The following is a 17,066-nucleotide window of genomic DNA, read 5'->3' as shown; positions in this document are numbered from 1 at the left end:
AAATGGCATTAAGTGACTTGCCCAAGGCCATACAGCTAGGTAATTATTAAGTATCTGAGACCGGATTTGAACCCAGGTACTCCTGACTCTAGGGCCAGTGCTTTATCCATTGTGCCTCCTATAGCTGCCCCATCAGTTGTTTTTTCAATGAGATATTTCACATTTTCTTCTAATTTTTCATTCTTTTGTGGTTGAATTATTGTGTCTTGAGTTTTCACAAAGTCATCAGTTTTCTTTAGCTCCATTCTCCATCTGAAGGATTTGTTTTCCTCAGAGAGCTTTCTTATCTCCTTTTCCATCTGGCCAAGTCTACTTTTTTAAAACATTCTTCTCCTCAATAACTTTTTGAACTATTTTATCCATTTGACCTAAGCTGGTTTTTAACATGTTATTTTCTTCAGCAATGTTTTGGATTGCCTTGACTAAGCTGCTGACTTCATTTTCATGCTTTTCCTGCATCTCTCTCATTTCTTTTCCCAATTTTTCTTCTATCTCCTTTACTTGATTTTCCAAACCTTTTTTTGAGCTTTGTCAAAACCTGAGACCAACTTCTATATTTCTTGGAATTTTCAGAAGCTTGGACTTTCTCATCTTCTGATTGTGTGGTTTGGTCTTGCATGGGACCAAAATAATTGTCTATGGTCATGTTCCTTTTTTCTGTTTACTCAATTCCCTAGCCTGTGCCTGGTTTTGGGGTACTTCCTGAACTTTTGAGTATTATTGGGACACTCCCCCCCACAGGGACCTCAGTGTGTGAGGCTCTGACTGCTCTCCTAGTCTGTGAATGACCACAAGCTCACCCCTTTGCCCCGAGGCTGTGGGGAGGGGTCTCTACTCTATGGGGGACCTAGACTACAACCAGGGTCTGAATGTGGTCAAAGCCCCAGAGTCCTGTTTCAGGGACAGAGGATGGACCTCAGTAGTCTCCCTCCACTCCCTTACCTCCCATGAGCTGAGCACTCAGGGCACAGGTGTTGGGAGACTCCTGCTGGGCAGTTTCATGGACCTGCTTCTGTTTCCTGGGATCTGGGCTGCCCTGAGGGCTTGGGCTTTGCGCTCACTCTGACAGAGGTCTCCCTATTATTTTCCAAGTTGTGCTTGGTGCTCCCTGGGGTACAGGTCAGGAAACTGCTTCTGCTGCCAGGATCCTGCTCCCAGGCATCCTAGGGCTGTTCCCAGGAGGTTGAAGTTCCTTTGCTCCATGCAGTCTCTCCAGTCCTGTGGAATAGAGTCTTCCCACTATTTACCAAGTTACCTTGGGCTGGAGAATTGCCTCACTGGATCTTTCTGTGGGTTCAGTCTCTCAATAATTTAGTTAGAATAATAATTTAAAGTTTTTGCTGCCATCTTGGCTCTGCCCCAAAACATCAATTGTTAATAATAATAATGCCCATAAGAGATAATTTTATTAATTACTATAATCATTATTATAGTTAAGAGATTTCACATGTATTTTTTCTTTCCTCTGACTAAAATACATAAGTTTCACTGATAAAATAGAATGGGCCATATTCCTGTTTTTATCTGTTGTCTTTAGGTTAACTCAGAATGAAGAGGTCAGTATACCTTTGTTCGAATGATTGTCAAAAGCTGCTGACATCTTACTCTACAGATCAATTGAACCTTCCTTTAATCAAAAAATCAATAAAAATTTATTAAGTGAAAAATCATCTGGGGATACAGAGAAAAAACTAGAACAACCCCTTAAGTTCCACCAATCATGATTTTTTGCTATTGGCCTGTGAAGTCTCAGGTCATTAATTGGATTCTTTATTGGAGGTATGCTCTGCCCACTTCCATCATCTTCTTGGATGTGTTTCCTGGGACAAGATCTTCAAGGATATGGACTACAATTGTCATGCGGACTAGAGGCTATGATCAACTTTTTTTTTTCCTATTATCTGACAAGTTTTATTTTCATGTAAACTTTTGATTGGTGACATTAGTGTTGGGAGTTTTCAGTAACAAATATGAAAGACTTTCAAAATTTATAGCAGTGGACAATGGCTTTGTACCTTCTATGATGATAAAAAAGAAGGAAAATGGGGGTTAAGGAGACATGATTCATCAAGTACCCTTTAGGAAATGCTGATTGTCAATTAGGAAATAATTGAAAAAAATTTTTGGTTTAAAAAAAAGAAGCTTGCAAACTAATATTAATAGAAGAAGTGTCAATTTGTTAGTTATTTTTTTCCTTACAGATGCTTGACATTGCTTGTTGAAACTTATCTTTCAAGTATAAAGAATATATTTAGTCTGTTGTAGCAGAAGGATGAAAATACGTCCTTGATAGCTGAAGCTTCTCATGGGACCATCAAGACGAGTCTCAAGATCATTAAGAGGCTTAGGCCAGCTATAATTCCTGCTGGCATTAGTTTCTTGGATCTCTTGAACCTCATTCCCATAATAAGGGTCAGAAAAAAAGGTAGTCAATAGTGATATTTTGGTATCCTGGGAGTCACGGGAGACGCGATAAGCTCCATAACCCGACAACAAGCCAAAGGAAAGACCAGCAGCCAATGATACAATGCTTCCTTTGCGATGATATCCCAAAATGCCTCCAAATGCTACTATGCTAGCCTATCCAAAACCAATCCAGTCAATAGCCATGCTCACACGTCCCAAGTCTAGCTCGCTTGCTGAGCAAGGTCCCGTCTCTCTGGCTCCCAGATAAGCCGAATGGCAGCTTCTTGGCTTGGAGAGTGGGGGACGGCGGGGTCCAAATGCTACATCAGGCACTGCCTAGTGATGGATCACCCCAATCCCCCCGTGACTTAGTTTCCACATTTGTACAACAAAAGCAGCTGCTGCAGAACTGTCCAGTCGTGGAAGATGCTGAGAGCTGCTTTAGGAGGGAGTTGCCCGTCTGTAAAGCATGTTGCAAATCTTCACATCTCTTTGCAAATGCTGTAATCACGAATGCTTCCTGCTAAGGGGGTGGGAAGGCGAGACCCCGTTCCCCTCCCCCTCCCCGGAGCCCCCCGAAGTGCCGCGGCGGGTCTAAGGAGGCCGGTGCGCATCGAGGGGTCGCACGGGCCCCGGGTCACCCGGGGAAGGGGCTGACGGTAAGCCTCGGCCGCTGGGGGCCCCCCAGCCTCCTGCCCCGAGAGGATGGCTTCCTACCTCGCGCTCAGCCGAGGCTATGATTATCTTTCTGCCAATCAATAGCAGCTTTGCTTCTCCTTCCCTCTGGGTCTGTTTTACAATTAGTTAGAAGGAATTGTGGTATTATAAATATAAGAATAACTAAAATTTCTAATGAATTCCTCAAAGAATCCTAAATAAAGTCAGAGCCCAAAGGAGCCTTAGAAATCATCCAGTCTAATCCCATAAATGAGCAAATGAAAAAAAACTGAATCCAAAGAAGTGACTTTCCAAAGGTTACAATAATATTAGTTAATTTTACATAGTGTTTTCCATGTATGATACTAGAATTATCCTAAGAAAAATCTTGGGAGGAGGAGCTATTATTGTCCTTATTTTGGAGATAAAGAGATGGAAGTCCAGTTTGATTAAATAATTTGTCTAGAATTTCACAACTAACAAGTATCTGGGCCAGAATTTGTATTCAGGTCTTGTTGATCTGCATACCACACCCTACCACCTGCCCCAAGGCAGCTACCAAGAGTTTTAATATTAGGTCTGGGACTAGAACCCAGGTAGTGCAATTCTCCATCCCTTGCCCCACTTTAATACTTGGACTGAAACATTTAGGGGCCAAATACAGTTTATAAATTACTTTTTGCTTTGTTAATCCCAAGAAAATAACAAGGTTTGGGTCTCTTACCTCACCAAGAGTGTGTCTCCAGATGGTTCAAGGGGTGGTCCCTGAGCTCACTAATTAGTGGATCAATTCTAAGAATCTATCTATTGTCAAACTGAAGCTGGTGACAGATAGTCCATGCTAGAGTAAGATATAGAAAGGAGAGAAGCACTGAATCTGGAAGAGCTGAGGACACAAAACTCAAAAGAGCTTTGGAGGGATAAGTAAAAGAGGGTGTCTTGTTGATCAATACTTTTTATGGTTAGAATTGTGAAAACTGAAAGAAACAAAAGCTGATTAATTTCCTGTCAACCAAAATCAATTCAATGTACTGTCATCATTATGAGTGTTTGAAATTTGTATGTTTCTGTTTGTGTTTTGGGAATTTGCATTAAAAATTTATTAACATCATGTTCTAAGGAGTAGAAATTAAGTCTGTACTGAAGATGAGGGGACTAAATTTTGCTATCTCCACTCCTCCCCATTTGCCATTTTAGAGTCTTTGTTACTGTTATAAAAAAAAAGAGTGACTAAGATAGGAGAAATAGGGCAATAACTCCTGCTGATAGCTCTGGCAAAGCCTCAACATCTCTTGAACTATCTGAAGTCAGCCCAAAAATGTTAGAAGAAGCAATTCTTTGCTTGTGTTAAAGGCTGGCCCAGAAATGGTTGTTTGTCTTGAAGGCTGGCCCAGAACCCATTATCTTTAAGAAAGAGATACAGATTTCTTTTCTTTCTTTCTTTCTTTCTTTCTTTCTTTCTTTCTTTCTTTCTTTCTTTCTTTCTTTCTTTCTTTCTTTCTTTCGCTCTCTCTCTCTCTCCCACCCACCATCTCTCCCTCTCTCTCTCCTTCCCTCCCTCCCTCCCTTCCTTCCTGTTCTGGCCTGATTCAAAAGTTCAATATATTAAAGCTGAACTTTCTATAGACACCCTAATGATAGAACCCTCTGCATCTCAGAACTTAGAAGCTCTGCCAGCCTATGAGCTCTACCAGTTTCAGCCTTCCCAGTAGCAGGTGCTACAAACATCCATCACCACACTGGGTTTTTATGCCAGACAATTTTGGCAGTTATTTCTTCAGAGTTTAAGTGACAGAATCTCAGGTAGAAATTGAAGAGATCTCAGAAGTCCTTTAGTTCAAATCTTCATTTGAAAGATGAGGAAATTCCTTCAAGGAGGCAGAGAGACTCATCCAAGGTGACAGAGGGAAGATGTGTCAAAGGCAGGGTTTGAATCTAGGATTTACAACATGAGTCATTGTTCTTTCCACATGTATCACTCATGAAAAATTTCTAAATACAATACATTTTACATTGCAAATTGGTTGGGAAGTATGGTGGAACAATTAAAAGTCTTGCTGTCAGTAGGGAGAATTATGCCATGTGGATGGCAAATAACAAGTGAATTTCCTATTGAAGGAAAAGGAGAATGAACTGATTTTCCTAAAGCACAAATCTGTTCATGTAAATCTCTCTCTAAAGAAGCTTCTAAACCTTCTCAATTCCTCCTGTGTAAAATACAAACTTCTCTGGCATTTCTAGTTCTTCCCATACTACCTCTAATTTATGGTTGTAGTCTGCTTACATATGACTTTCCTTTTCACACTTTGCACTCCCTTCAAAATGTCTTCCTTGATGTTCCCCATTAGAACATTCTATCTTTCACTCTTTGCCTTTCCATTGCTGTCCTTGACTCCTCTCCAGCACCAGTCCTTCAATAGACTTCCCTGATTTCCCTCTGTTGCTAGAATCCTTCATTGACCTGTATTAATTTATCTGTGAATGTTTGTATCTCACCACCTCTATGCAGAGAATGTGAACTCTGTAGGTACAGGAATTGCCTCAATTTTTTGTGTTTGTACCCCTTAATGTCCCCAATGCTATCTCAAAGAAGACATTTAACAAAAAACCCAAATAATTAGTTGATTAATTGATTGACAAGACTTTTTTGCAGTGGATAATAAGACTATAGGGCTCTAGAGCTCCTATATGCTCATCCCCTGATTGACTGTTTATGCTCCTTCATGTGTGACTTATGATTCTAGGGAAGTCTTATGAATTGGTCTGTTCTGTGAGCTCCCTAAGGTCTTAGACAGAGAGAACACATTCTAAAATTCTGGTGGTGATGAATCTGTGTCATATCTGTGGTGGTTATAGCTGTGCCCTTAATATCATTCTCTGGGTTATTTCCTATGCTTTTGGGCACATCTGTGTAAAAGGTTACAGACTTTGATTATGTCCTATTCTTGGTTGCTTTCTTGTTTCCTGTGCTCTGTATTTTTGGCACAGGAAGATTTTTCTTCTGTCTGCCTTGCATTGAACTAGGCTAATTTTTCTGTACCTATAATCACTATCACATTGTATTCAGATCTTGTAACTCTTCTTCTGGCAATCTGGTATTACTCAGCAATTTTTACAGGTTTGTCTCATATGTTAGTCTGACTCATTTTTCCTGGTGTTTGTCCCTCATTTTGTCTGTTTCTATTCTGATCTGGCAGTCCTTTGAAGACTTCTGTGACATTAGGATTGCTTTAAACATTACTTTGGAAACTTTTGCAATTGACAATTACGTAGATAGCTTTTTTCCCCTTGCTTTTGATCACGCAAGATAGTGCCTGAATGAGATAGGATCCTAGGGACAAAAAGGGGAACTTGTATGCCACATCTTCCAGTTAATTAGGGAGGGGTACTAGTAACCAGGAATTAATCCTGGAATGCCTATTGCTGACAGCTTTCCATAAAGAATATGGAATGAACAATATCTAAACTGATTGATTTTTCAGTAACTAAGAGGATTTCACTTCTTGTGAACTCAAATGTGGAACAAGTGGGCACAAGTGCTTAAAAGGATTTGGAGGAGGGGAGTGGGAGGGAAAAGGTAATAAAATATAGTGCAATTCCACTTATGCAGAATGTTTAGCAATTTTAGCTGTATCACCTCCAGGTGGCTCAGTGGATAGAGCACTGGCCTTGGAGTCAGGAGGATGGAGTTCAAATCCAACCTCAGACATTTGCCACTTGCTAGGTATGTGACTTTGGGTAAGTCACTTAACTCTGATTGCCTTGCATCCAGGGTCTCATCTAGACATTCTGATTCATATCTGGTCACTGGACTCAGGTGACTCTGGAGAAGAAGGTGAGACTGGTGATTTAGCACAGCAAACCCACACTCAAATACAATTCATATGTTTGTCATCATCTCCCTGATGTCATGTCTTTTTTGAAAATGAAGGACAAATATCACCTGCTTATAGCTGGTATTCCCAGTATAAAAATCTATTGACCCTTACTTCCTCTTACCCTGTCTGCCTTCTTCCTGAGAGATATTCCCCAGACACTGCTGGGTGGGTCAATCACTTGGCTTGAAGATAGGAAGACCTGAGTTCAAATCTAGCCATGGACACTTTTTTAGTTGTGTGAGCCCAGGCAAGTCACTTAACCTCTTATTGTCTTACAAAATGGATACACCAGAGAAGGAAATGACAAACCATTCTTATATCTTTGTTAAGAAGACCCCAGATGGGGTCATAAATGGTCAGACAAGACTAAAGTAATTGAATAATAACAATTATTCAAACTTCTTTTTTCTTCTTGATGCTCTTCTCATCTGCAAGATGAATAGAGAAATAATCCTCTTCTTCCATAAGATTAATTATTAGAATCATGACTGGGAATTTTGGCTCAGGGGAGAAATTCAATTAAGCACAGTTTGGTTGGAAAGAATATAGAGAATAGATATATTTAATGTCCCTAGGAGGTGGCAGAAGTGGAGAAGCCATGGGTTGGAGCTCAGTGGAGTTGGATAGGAGTGGGACTTTTGTGTCAGAAGGGTAGACTCAAGGAGAGTAGCAGGAATCTTGTGGTACTATGGCACAGGGATGTCAGAGTAATTTAAGACAGACAATTGCCAAAGGGTTGAAACTCTTCTCTCACATGTTGCTATCCTGGGGTAACACCCCAAATGACTTGCCCTAGTTACAACTCTAGATGTTGTGATGGGTAACTAATGAAAACCATTGCAAGGCAGTCAGCTACTTCACCAAGACTTCTCCACCCACCCAAGTCTATTTTAGCTTCTAAATGTCATTGCTAAGATGTGTCAGATCATTCCTTTTCAACCCTTTTTGGCATTACCAAAATAAATTTAATAAATTGTATCATTAAGTAGCACATTAGAATACCAAGGCACATGTGTGGACCATTGGAACAGATTCACACATGAGAAAAATCTATGGGGATATCCTCTTGAGGAAGATGAGCAGCATTCTTGGCTATGCAAGGAAAGGAATGTGCTTCATCAGTGAAATATTCTAATTGGAGTGGAATTTCATGGCAGGGGGTTCCTATTGAATATGAGGGTCATCACAGAGGAACTGGGGTTTCTAAACCAACTGGTATAAGACATGACTCTTGCCCTAAATGACCATTGTTCTTCCAGTAAGGCCTTTGGCAATGGTTCAGTGAATGATCTTATTATTAGAACTATATTAATTCCATAAGTCTCATTTTTGGAAGCATCAGCCATAGAGCATGAGTTGATTGTGAAAGTGGAATTTCACAAGGGGAACATGAACCCCTTTGAAGTCATATTTTTGGATGAAATTGAAACTAATTGCCTGTTACAAGAATTCTTCTAAATTCATCAGACTAGTTGGGAGACTTTTATGTACCCAAGGAATGGCTTCCAGAGTCCCTGCTTCTCTCTTGTTAGACCAGATTCCCTTAGCATTTGACGTTGTTTCCATCAGTGTTTGTCCACAAATGGAAATATGAATATCCCATTGGAGTACATCTGGGAGATAATGAGTTTAGGCTTCCTAGAGAATGAATGGTCATTTCACAACCCCCTCATTTAATACATACAGAAATTAAGAACATAGGATCATAGGTTTGAAGCTTTGAGAGAAATCTATTAATTATTGAATTAGGACTAGAATTTTTCCCAATGTTTATGAAAGACATTGCAGATAATGAGATTGAATTAACTTTTTCATCACTCTTGTTCAGACCCTACCCAGGTGGGGAAATCCATTATATTCTATATAGATTTGGGTAGGGATAAATTTTTTGATTAGATTGCCCAAGATTGAGCAATATAGAAGTAAATAGCATAATCAAAGTCACATCCCCAGCCCCTCACTAGAAGAGGTCCACCTTTCATTGTAATATTTATTTTGTCTCATTATTAACCAATCAGAGTTTATTTCCATCTGCTGCAATACTCACTCTTTCTAGGACACTTAAGTGTCAAGTGGTATCTTTATTTTTCTTTAATCTTGGAGAAGATAAGCCCTTTTTGTCAACTATTTGCTAGCTGAGGTTGATTATAATTTACCTCCAAACTTTAAAGCTCAGAATTTTTTATTGATAAACCTTTGCTACACATTTGAAGTTAATGAGTCTAATCCTTTCATTTTACAGATGAGGAAACTAATGCCCCCAAAGGGTCACATGGTAAAAATCTGGAGCAATATTCAAATCCAAATCTTCCAGATTCTAAATCCATTGCTCATTCTATGACACCAGACCTACAGAGACTAAGGGACTTTGCTCATAGACACATAGGTAGTAAATAGCAGTGTTGGAATTTTAACTCGACTCCTTTATATGTATATGTATATGTACACATATATGTACATGCATTTGTATCTGTATATGCATATGTATTTATATATAATATTCTTCTAATGGACTGCACATTCCTTGAGGATAGTGACATCTTCTTCTACCAAGAGTGCACATTGTAGGTTTTTAATATATATATATATATATATATATATATATATATATGTATGTATTTAAATTGATTTGATTTCCTACTATATTATGCTTCATGGTGACTTGTGGTTATAACCACCATATAGTTCCAGAATATTTGTGATTTGAGAAAAGCAATTGTCCTTTTAATGGACTCTGAAAAAGAAATTTCACTCATAAGGATATTGTTCTCAATTATTGCTTTGGAAAAATATTGTCCAAGTATAAACTACAATTTCATAAAAGTAAGAAGACTAAGAATGAATAAGGCAGGTATAAGCAATGATCTTCCCTTCTTATAATTGTTTTTTATTCTTAGTACAAGGCTATAGAGGGTGTTCAGGGAGGACTAGCAACTCTGGTGTGAGAGCTTGCCAAGCCTTTCAAGGCTTCTCATCCACCTTTGTTATCCACATGTAGCATCTCTCACTCTAAGGAGGTGTGACTGTGTAATGCCCACACCTCAGCAAAACCATCTCAGCAGACATGCTAAGGAGATTGAGGTTAACTGATGACTTGAAGTCCATTGGTGAGTTAAGGGAAAATCTACTCCAAACATGTGAAGATTTCCCTTGGTAGAATGGCAATGTGAGAACAATTTTGTTCCAACAACCAAGAAGGAAGCTGAAGCAGGTGATGCTAAGTGCATAGAGTTTGATCAGACATCAATGATGCCAATATCATTCACTGCATCCTGGGACATTGGCAGCCATTCTGACTTTTGTCTTAACCACTGGAATTTGATGACTCTGGAAGAGAGAGTGAGACTGACAGTTTTGGGTGGCTCTGAATCACTTAAATCCAATTCACATGTAAGTCAAGACATCACTCTGTGATGTCATTGACCTCTTTGAAAACAAAGGGAGAACAACACCAGTTCCTGGTGCAGGATCTTTTTATTGGAAATATTTTAATTCCATAAGTCTCAGTTTGAAAGACCAAACTGGGCACCTTCCTTCTCACCTACTTACATATATGATTTTTCTGAAAACTACATTACCTTGGGTTGTGACTAACATTATGGAAGTTGTTTTGTCTGTTTTGTCTTTTTTCAGGGTTCCTTAAAAGCACATATATCTTCATACAGGGATATGTTCTTAAATCAAGAAAACTTAAGACTTGATTGTCTGTGGACTACATAGACGTCTCTCTGAGCCAAACCAGAGAATTATAGGTTATTTATTTTATGGGGGACATATATTAGTGCCCCAACTAGATTTTCAGTTCCTTGAGGATTTCTTTGAGGGTTCTTTGCATATCCTATAGTACCTAATTTCATAAATTGTTCATAAAAGGATCAACCTAAAGCTTCACTCAAGTTATTAACAACCTTTTTGGACCTTACATGACACCTTTTTCTTTGTGCATTTTTCTTGTACTTTGTCATGTAATATTATGTATTATGTATGATTATCTTTGTGTGTTATGCCACCATTTGTAAACTCCATAACAGCAGGATCACATATAATTTAAGCTTTGTTTCTCCTCTAGCATCTAACATAGTGCTCTGCACATAGCAAGTGCTGAATGAATGAATTTATTTATTAAATAAATAAATGAATGCCTATTGGTTGATTATTCTCCTTGTTATTCAATGTAAAAGTTAATTTCATAGGAACATAGATCATAGATGTAGAGCTGGAAGGGAACTTAGGCGTCAAAGAAAGAAAAGAGGTCAGATGATTTACTTAAGGTCACATTGGAAAGAAATTGCAGAATTGAAATTACAATTCAGATTCTTTGATTTCAAAACCAGTACATTTCTCCATATACTATACTGTCTCCCATGTTTAAAAGGATTTATTATCATATTGTTTCCAAGTATATCTCTCTCTTCCAACCCAGAGCTACCTCTTTAAGAGGAAGATAATAATAGGGTCTTGTCCTTACTCATCACATATGCTCTGGAGTTTAACTACTGTGGGCATGGAACAATTTATTCTGGAAGTAAAAATATGGGAGAGGGGTACATAGAGATATATCTATCATTCCTGGCATTTATATAGCACATTTCTGTCAGAATTTTTATTACTAATTATCTCTCAGTGATGATAATGGTGAAACCAATATTTATATGATGCATTAAAGTTTGCAAGACATTGTACAGATATTGTCTCATTTTATTCTTACAAATCTATCTGAAACAAATGCTCTTATCATCCCCATTTTACAGATGAGGAAATTGAGACTGTGAGTGGTTAAGTGACGTATCCATACTAATTAGCATTGTAGGAAAAGATTTAAATCCAGCAGGTCTTCCTAACTCCATGACTAGTATTCTCTCAGCTATTTCAGCTGCCCAACAGTGATAATCTTCCCAATGAATCCTTGTGAAGTTAGTTGATATTCAATATATTTTTCCAGTAGACATATCTAACTAGGCTTTGACTCTTCCATAGAGCAAATAGTTATTTGTCTCATGATCTGTAGGGTAATCAAGAATTATCCTATCCAATTATCTGACTCTAAGGTGACTCAACCTACTCTACTAGAAACCATGGTTATTTAGCTCTCATTTTGGTTAAGAAGCAACATGGCATAGTGGAGACTATATTAGATGTGGAATCAGGAAAACCTGGGTTTGAATCCTGCCTCCAATAATTACCAGCTACAAGATCACTGGCAAGTCAATTGACCTTACTAAAGTTCATTTGTCCTCAAATGAAACAGTAAACTGCCTGATGTCAGTCTTCCCTTTCGTGACAGTGATCACCATGATTTCCTGTATAACTCTTGACCACAGACTTTCATAAGTTTGCAAAAGGGGGAGAGGGGTTCACTTAGATTACTTTTTTCTTTTTAAAAAAAATCATTTTCAATTCACAGATCAAAGCATTTCCATGACATAGCCCAATAAAAAAGATAATTGATCATGAAACTTCAAATCTGGAAAGATGGTGGAGAAGGTCAGAAATTTCTAGATTCTCCAGATTTCTTTCATAAACAGATTAAAGATTGCCAATAAATGAATGTAAATAGCAAAAATAAAGGGGTAAGGCAGTTGAACTAAGATAAATTGAGAGGACTTCAGAAAAGACAGGACTTTTAGGTTCTGAGGTTTGGTCTGAATGAAGTGATTTTTTTCCCTTATAGCTGTAAAATAGTAAAACCAACAGTATTTAACCCATGGGGTTGTTGAAAAACTCAAATGAGATATTTGTAAAACCCTTTAAAACCTCAGAGTTCTCTATAAATGATGTCAATTGCTAATTTTATTAGTGTTGTTACCTGCTCCTTCCCCCAACCTCACACCAGGTAGGATGTTCCCTTCTTGAGGGAACTTCTTTTTTTGTCCTTGTATACGAATATCTAACACAATGCCTGGATAATGAATTCCCTTCCCTAGTCACCATTTCCCATATGCTCTGTCTGCCCTATTTCATTGTACACTCCTTTTATTTGTGTCCTAGTGCTTAGTACTGTGCTTAGAACATAGTAGGAAAGAGAAAGGGAATAAATATTTATTTAGCATATACTATGTGCTAAATATTTGACTTTAATTTTAAATTTGATCCTCACAACAATCCTGTGAGATAGGTACTATTATTACCTCCATTTTATAGTTGAAGAAATGGAGGCAAACAGGGGTAAGTGACTTACCCAAGCTAGTGTCTGAGGTAGGAATTGAACTCAGGTCTTCCTGACCTCAGGCTCAGAATTCTATACACTGTACCACTTTAGCTGCTTTAGTAAACCCTTAATATGTCTTAAAAATTATTCACTCAGTGAGGGATTAACTGAAATTGAATTATTATTATTTTTATTAGAATGTCTGTAGGGGAAGACATTTCAAGCTGGATGATCACTTGTTTGCATGTTAGGGTTCTTTTCATGTATGGGTTGGACTAAATGATTCTTGAGATCCCTTTCAACTTTCAAATTCTAGGATGCCTTAGTCTCCCACAGCAGATTATTCTCTAACAGAGAAAGTATGGAATTGAAATATAAATGAACTGAATTCTTCTCCTGGCTCCATTACCTACTGGACAGACAGCACTGCCACTTAAAACCCCTTCACCATGAAGTTTAGTTCCTTACCTGCATATGAGGCTAATTCCTTCCTTGCCTTCCTTCCTTCCAGAAGAATCAAGGTACATGTGAAGACTTGCTGAGAATTTCTGGTAAAAGGCATAGCATTTGTCCAAGATGGTGATGTGAGTACATTCCATTGTTTACAAGTTGGCAAGTGGTTGAATCACTTTTGAGTTTTAATTCCCCAGACTAAATAATCTAGATGTTGGAATCCAAGCCCAGGGCCACCTCATGCTTCTCAGATCATTCTAAATCTGAGACTGATTCCCTCTTCACTACTTCGTGATGATTTATAGAATCATAGGTTTAAAAAATGTAGGGACAGAAGGAACTTCAAAGATCCTTTAGTCCCGACCCCTCATTTCACAGTAAAACCTCTCTCACAAGATGAACTAAATGTAGATATGTGTATGATTTGATAATATGGTTAGACATATTTAGAATTGTCTTAATTGGCTTATTTGGAATTATCTAGAAGGACTGTGAGAAGCTATTGACTTTTTAAAATATATATTTTTATTTATTTCATTTTCATTTAAAAAACTGAGCTTCAAATTTCCTCCCCTCTTCAGAAGGAAAGCAATTTGATATTAATTTTAGATATGAAATCATGCAAAACATTTCCATATTAGTTATGTGAAAAAGAAAACACATACAGGCAAAAAAAAAGGAAAAATATAGAAAATAAGAAAAATATTCTCCAATCTGCACCCAGCGTTAATCAGTCCTCTCTCTAAAAATGGATAGCTTGTTTCAACATGGGATCTTTGGAATTGCCTTAGATCATTTTCTTGACCAGAATAGCTACATCTTTTCCCCCCTTTCCTTTGATGTCTTTGGGATACAGATACAATAATGCTATTTCTGGATTAAAGGGCATGAACCATTTTATAGATCTTTGGACATAACTAGATTATTCTCCAGAATCGTTCAATTAATGGATGTTGATGTTTTTGGAGGGGAAATGCTGTCAGTACTACAATACACTGTTGATATCCCTATTTTACTTGGTAACTTTTTTTCAAATACTTAGATGGAAGGCTTGTCAAAATAGCAGATTACAGGAATCCAGGGAGGGATGGCTATTGTGTAAGATGACATATTTGGAATTTCCAAATGTTTTAAATTTTAAATCACCATGACAGTAGATAAAGTGCTGAGACTGGAGTCAGGAAGACATGGGTTCAAATCAGACTTTAATGTTTACTAGCTGTGTGACCTTGGGAGTGATACAAACTTTCTGAAGTTTCACTGTTAAGTGAATGACAGTGAAAGGGCTAGGCTCAGTGCCTTGTAAGAATTCTATAATCTGTTAACCTATATTCCATGAGCCATATCTAAAAAGATGAAACAACACATATGGGCTGGAGGCTCCCCTGAGGTATTTTTCAACTCAAATCCCTAGATTTTATAATTTTATGTTTCTGATGAGAACATTGAGACTAGGATCTAGGTCTTCTAGTTCTTTGTCCAACTCCTACTTCACCTTTGTGTGAAGTCTTTAAACCAATGCAGAGCATCTCTCTCTCTCTCTCTCTCTCTCTCTCTCTCTCTCTCTCTCTCTCTCTCTCCTCACTTTGGTAGGTGATTGTCAAAAGTTAATAGTTGATATTCTATTTGTTAATTTTTGAAAGATTCTACAAATGTTCTTGATAGTTGACAGTATTTAATAAGCCTTATTGTCTTTAGATGAAAGGCTCCCCATCACCATAGGTATTTAATATATTCAAGCCTCTAAACCATGTATTATGAATATTTTTGGCAATCAAGTGAAATCTATGTACTTCTTATCAGCATAATGTCTATTGCTGGCATTCATATTTGTAGAAAATTCTAGTTAAAGGATAGTGAACATAAAAGATACAATAATTCTCCACCCAAGTTTATAGACACACTGGAATCTACCTATTTACCTTTTGGAGGTCCATGGATTCCAGGTTAAGAGCTCTTTCCCTAAAGGTTTGAAAGGTTCTTTATATGCAATTAAAATTAGTTTAGTAAATATATATTCTATTTGTGATTTAGTATGCTTTTATCAGGGAAGAGGGTGTTTCCTAGTCCCTCTATTAGACTGTAGGTCCCTTAAACATTAGGCTGCATTAATTAGAATAATAGTTTGCATTTGTGTAGCACTTTAAAAATATGTCATAATAACACTAGGAAGTGGATGTTATTATTATCCCCATTTATATATGTATGTATGTATCTATCTATCTATGAATTAAATGACTTGTCCAGGGTGACCCAACTACTCAGTGACTGAAGTTGGATTTGATTTCTGGTCTTCCTAATTTCATTTCTAACATTTTATGAATTGTACCACCTTCCTTCCTCTAGATAGTATGACTTCTTGTATTCTCAGAGTTACTAGTCTGATAAATGATAAATGAGTCAAAGGAACTTGAAAAATAAGGTACTTTTTCCCTCCTAGAGATCATCTGCTTCATATCTAAGATTTCTCTATTGGAGAGTTATACATAACATAGGAGGAACCAAGAGAAAAGTATTTTTTCCAGATCACATAAAAAAATCAATTGAAGAACTGGGTCCTAGGGATTCAAGTCATTTGCTTTGCAATCTAGCATTCTATTCACTAGAACATGCTGTTTCCCATGCTCAATTATTCCCCTCTTACTACTAAATAAATTCAATGTACTTAAAAGCATATGTCTTTAAGCTTAATATAATATCTCCCTCATTGGAATGCCTCCCGTAAAGAAATACCCCTCCCTCAATAATTTATTTACAAGAAACTCAAGGGTCTTACCCAAGGTTGCACAAAGCTCTTATATGATGGAGCCAGAAATACAATCTAAAACATATTTCCTTTTGTGGCCACTTTGTTTCCTAGATCAGTATAGTATGTTAAAAGATTATTAATTCATTCTATCTGTCTTCGCATGTGGTATTTTCAATATTCTCCAAGAAGTTAACAGAGTTCTGTAATTCCTATTAAGATTAGTGACTCTTTCCATCTCTATACTTTTCTCTCTCTCTCTCTCTCTCTCTCTCTCTCTCTCTCTCTCTCTCTCTCTCTCTCTCCCTCCTCCCTCCCTCCCTCTCTGTCTCTCTCTGTCTGTTTCTCTCTCTCTCTCCCTCCCTCCCCATTCCTCACTCCATCTTCTCTCCCTCCCTCACTCCCTCTCTGTCTGTCTCTCCCTCTCTCTCTGTCTCTCTTTCTCCCCCTCCCTCCCTCCCTCCCTCTCTGTCTCTCTCTATCTCTCTCTCCTCACTTGTTGGTTTTCAAAGGTAATGGCTGATACTATTTGCAAGATTTCCAAGGGGGGTAAAGATTTGACAATGTTCTTAGGAAGTTGACAGTATTTAATAAGCCTTATAGTCTTTAGATGATAGGTTCCCAGGGGCAGCTGAGTGGTGCAGTGGATAGAGCACAGACCTTGGGCAGAGGAGGACCTGAGTTCAAATCTAGACTCAGATATAATAATAACTTTTTTTTGCCTTTAAAAAACAGAACAAAAAAGATGCCATCATCATTAGTATTTAAGTAAAAATTT

At 37.8% G+C, this 17,066-nt stretch overlaps 1 pseudogene; it reads right to left on the bottom strand.

Moving 5' to 3' along the window:
• Positions 1-2,105: 2,105 nt before the first annotated feature.
• On the bottom strand, positions 2,106-2,610 carry LOC141520263 (transmembrane protein 14A pseudogene; annotated as a pseudogene).
• Positions 2,611-17,066: the final 14,456 nt, after the last annotated feature.

Source organism: Macrotis lagotis, chromosome 4 (assembly GCF_037893015.1).
Source record: "Macrotis lagotis isolate mMagLag1 chromosome 4, bilby.v1.9.chrom.fasta, whole genome shotgun sequence".
NCBI classification, from domain to species: Eukaryota; Metazoa; Chordata; class Mammalia; order Peramelemorphia; family Peramelidae; genus Macrotis; species Macrotis lagotis.
The sequence above is the reverse complement of the archived record's forward strand: the minus strand, read 5'-3'. Positions and strand labels throughout refer to the sequence as shown.